Raw genomic sequence first — 5,196 nt, forward strand, 5'->3', positions numbered from 1 at the left:
TACCCAAACCTGCTGAGTATCTCTATATGTCATAACCTGTAACTTGCTGCTAGTCATCTCTGCGTTTACAATTCTTGTTTTGAGTATAGCTTTAATCCATTTGACTACATTGGTTGTATGTTGGCGGAGATTGTGGGGGTTTGTCAAATAGCACTGCTGGTGACATTATTAACGGCCATTGCAATGTCTAAGAATGCACATAAGGTGTATTCTTTGTACTGACTTGATTTTTCAATTATACTGACTACTTTATAAAGTACTGTTTCCACAGATTTGCGTTTCATATCATTTACTTTTTTATCGAATGTAAATTTCAACTATAATCGTTCTTAAGTCATTAAGAGAAAACAAGACATGCTTTAAGGCCTGAAATCTTTCGAATCAGTGTGAGACAGTTTGGTTTTTCACGACGGATTTAGACGTTCATATAATAAGGTGGCGGCGCGGTGGAAAGGATTTTATAAGCAATGATTAGAAAATTGATTTCTATGTCAACTATAGCGCAGATCAGAGGAATTAGAACTAGATTTTACTCCTAGTAAAATTAAATACAGAAGTTTTTCCCTATTAAAAATTGTCCTTTCAATTTAAATGTGCAATCTTTTAAAAGTATCAGAGATTTGAGAATTTGAGACGCATTAAGTAACAGGTCATAATCGCTGCTATTTGGTTTTACGTATAAGTATAATTAAAATGTATTAAGTATGTTTAAGTTAAAAAATAATTACAAACTAATAGTTCACTAAGTAAGAACAAAAATGAATCTGAAAGTAATTTTCACTTCTACATAAATGCATACAATCTGTATATATGCACTTTGGGAATATTGTTGAGTTCAACTGAAGCCCAAAGGTATAATGTAAAAGCCGACATGAAAGTACATATCAAAGTGGAATACTGTTGGGTTTGAACACTGCGGAAGTAGGTATACATTACCAACAAAAAGTTGATATAGATATCGGCGATTCGTTCCTGTCTAGGATGACACGATGTCTGGGTCATAGTCTCTATCCAATTTCCAACGAAAATGATGCAACCAAAAAGAGAAGCGTCATGGGAAAGCTGAACTTAGTATGTAAAACTTTTAATGGTGCGATTTTATTCATTCCAGGAATCGCGTCATACAGTAGTTCCATACAATGCATATTCCATACGTATATGCATATGTGTGGAAAAAATTGCACGTGTATTGCATTGCTTAATGTTCGTTGGTAAGACTCTAGTTAGTATAGGTTTTGAATTTCTGAAGCCGAGGATGGAAAGCGTGTTGCAGCCCTGAGAAGAGATTGAAGAATCTGATGGTGCAGTTTTGTTGCACACAGACTCACACCTTCAAGGGAGAGTCACGTTCCGTCCAGGTGGAAAGTAATTTAATTTACAAACAACTCAAATTGCAATTTTAAAAATTAAAAGCTCTTGACGGTCTCACATGTCCTCATGTTTACTTTGGGAAATACAACATTTTTGTTGTAGGTTTTTATGGTTTGTAGGGCGAAAAGGGTTTTTCTGTGGTCAATTGGATGTGGATTCTGTTTATATGTGACAGGCATGAAAGACTTGTATCATAAATCAATATATTTGTATGTTGTGTACGAGTATTATAAATATAAAGTTAAGTTTTATATATCTCAAAACAATAAAATTTTTTCTTTGTATATAAAACATCACAGTGGGTGTTTTACTGGGCGCCACATTATGGCTACTCTCAGCGTCGACGTTACCTTTTGCAGTTTTTTTTACTTAATCAGCTCCATGAGAAAAACTATAGCGTTTTAATTGCTTTGTAAAATCTATCGAGTATTTAGCTGCGTTAGAATCATTTACCATTTTTAAGTAATGTAAGATGTTCAGGGCCGGATTTAGAGATCCAGTGGCCTCGGGGCTATAAAGAAGTGGAGTCCCCCGCCACAAATTTTTTTTTAAAATAAAGTAAACCATTTTCTTAACTCGAGTTTTTCAATAAGTAATTTATTGTGAAACCAAGTCGATTCCTTTATTATTGAAACAAATGCATATATATATATATATATACATATATATAAACGGAAAAAAGAAGTATCTAAAAATAAATTTTAGGGTTAACGAACGGAATGAAAAATCGTTGATGATTTCTTTGAAATCCAGCTCTCGGAGTAAATTGCTTTCAATGCTCGGGGGAGAAAGCTTCCATAGACAGTTTTGTCCATCGTGGTTCGAAGCATATTTTTATAATTTTAATTTTGAAAATGAGCGCTCTCCAATGCAATTTTTAAACCAAAAACATTCTCAACGCGATGCGGGTGCGTAATTGTACATATTCATTAGTGTGGGATTTTTTTTTGGCTGCTTCCTCGTATTTATAAAAATATATAAAAATCATTTCATTTGGATTCCACGAATGATTTCAATGATTCTAGCGCACGCATTGCCGATTCAAGAATCATTTTTGGGTCTTCCAACATCTTGTTTGTAGCGTTGAATCGCTCCAAGATATCGTTCCAAAATATTGCAAACAAAGCGGTTTCGTGACCACTCATCTTCTGTAGAATGTGCTTTATTCCTCACGATGTCTTTTTGCTCTTTATTGAAAGATGTGCTGGTTAAAACTTCTTTGACTTCCGAATAGCAGTTGACTTTAGCTTTTGTAGCTTTAGCTCGACAAGACCAACCAGTGTTGCTGAGCTTTTCAAGACTAAAAACTGGCCAATTTTCTTCTCTGATAATTTCTCAATCAGAATTCGGTGCCGCTCCATACTGGCTGTGAAAAACGTGTATAAATTCTGCCCGAAATCAACAGCCAAATTACCAATTAGTCAACAATTATTGATTTTTCCAAGAATTGAAGAACACAGATTCTTCATAAACAGCAATTAATTTATATTTACATTTTACATACATATAGAAGAAAAAAAAATTCGAGACACGGAATCGAATAGCCAAACGTGCGTCGAGGTTGCGGGCAAGAGCACTCAGCCATTAAGAGATTTGATTACTCCCTCAAGATGGTTAGGTAATTGGAAGTGCTTCTTATCAGGGCCATTTTAAATTTTGATATTTCACTGATTGCCTGATTGGAGTGAACAAATATAGATCAAAGATCTCTGTTATTTAAGATTAATATAATTAAATAATCATGTACAAAGTATTGTAGGCTAAAGGTAAAGGTAAAAGAGCAAACCAAAAATACATATCAAAGGAAATGATGTTTACTAGTGTGTACTAGTTGGAATTTGAAACAAAAATTTTCCGAGGTCTCTATTGTGGGGCCCGCCGTTTGTGGAGGCCCCGAAGCTTCCGCCCGGTTACCCTCCCCCAAATACGTCCCTGGTTAAACTTGAAACAAATCGGCAAAGTACAGACTGAACCTCAGACTTCATGAAACGACACTCATTTGATTTAAGTTTTTTTCGTTTTTATTTATGTGTATTACAGTACAACTCGCTTTAGAAAATGCGCAAGAGTTCATAGTGAAGTAAGTGCAGACGGTAAGTTATAACCGCAGGATTAAATGCTTCAAAAATTCAATGCTGTTTCCTGTCGTTAAAGTGTAGCCCACCGTTACACATTCGACATTGCTTAGGATTCCTCCGAAAGTGCAAGAAATTAGTCACCAATTCTGATCTGGCTCTAATTTACAAAGACTTCATCCATCCAAAGCTCGAATATAACTAGCATATCTGAAAATTTAAAAAAAAGGCTAAAATGATATGTGATAGCTCTATAATCAAAATATTTACATCGCTCGGAAACCGTAGTGTTTCATGTTTTTCGTTGTTTTAACGATATTTTTATACTAACATTGTTCTATCAAATTAGCCAGTTGCATTCCACCCCTTAAACACTTTAGCCGTAAAACTCGCCCTTCCAGGATTGCTCAAAAGTTTATCCTTGAGCTCAAATTCAGACGTACTGTTAAGTATAGGGATTCTTTTCAAACCGCACATCGCGAATGTGAAATGCTTCGGCCAAATCCGTTTTTCAATCCCATTTTGATATTTAGAACTTTACGAATTGGTGCACCTGCACCTTATAACCCCTTCAGTACCTGAATGGTATAAGAAAATACATATGTATACTGGGGGATGACAAATGTGTTTCAGATATGTTCTGTATTTTAAGCAATACTTGATGAGAATTTGATATTTATGCTTATTTACTATATTGTATCAATATTGCATATGATTATTTAAAAGCTATAACTCATTTGCCTATTTAATCAAAAATAATTTAAACGTCTGAAAAATCACTTAATAATTTATCCAATCCCAAGAGCCGAAGCAATACAACTATAACTTCCCACCATGTAAAATTTAATTAAAATTGTCCTCAACCTGTCGTGGGTTCTATTATATATATTTTATAAGTATGCTGTTTGCGACATTTATGTAAATTGCAGTAATTAATGCTCAAAGAAATCACAGCTTTTAAATTTTAGCCACAAACAAGTCTTATATACGCAACCAGCCTGAACGATGAAACAAGCCAACTTTAATTATAATTTGGTTAAATGAAATGTCACGCGTTCGGGAAACGATAACACAATTCTCAGCAATGCCTTGGTTCAATTAGAAATTACCATTCCTTCGTGTTGCATATAAATTCCCCGTCCCATATTCACATAATTATGCAATTATGCATCCCGTGAGATTAAAATGTGATAAATAATGCCAATGGATGTGGTGGCAGCAGCGTCAACGTTCCACTATTTGGTCTGCGCTCGGAGGTTGAGGTTGTGAACATGCGGAAAATGTGGCTAAAGTTGCTATTTGGTCGTTTATAGACACACCTCAACTTTTTTTTTTACATGAACAAGGGCAATAATCTGTTAAGCACCTTAATAACCAACGTTTGCATGAAAGTCTTCTTGAAACTCCATCGTTCCCTAATCTTTCCACCCAGCCGGCCTTGGGGACTGGACTTCTGGAGAATGGAGGCTTACCTGCCACCTCAACTCTAACTTCCACGAATTTTCTCAATTAACTAAGTCCTTGCAATATATACCAAGACATTGTGCATACTTTCAAAGTTTATGCAGTATAACCTCCCTCTAATATCTGTGTCAAGCGTTGTATTTTATAAATAAAGAAAAAACCTATCATGGGATGTCAAACATCAGGTGAGGCGAAAAGAAGAAAGGAGTGTAACGTAATATTCTTGTCATGACCGCACCTACACTTACAGAGGACTCAGTATCATTTGAATATTCATGTATACAAA

Source organism: Eupeodes corollae, chromosome 1, assembly GCF_945859685.1.
Source record: "Eupeodes corollae chromosome 1, idEupCoro1.1, whole genome shotgun sequence".
NCBI lineage: Eukaryota > Metazoa > Arthropoda > Insecta > Diptera > Syrphidae > Eupeodes > Eupeodes corollae.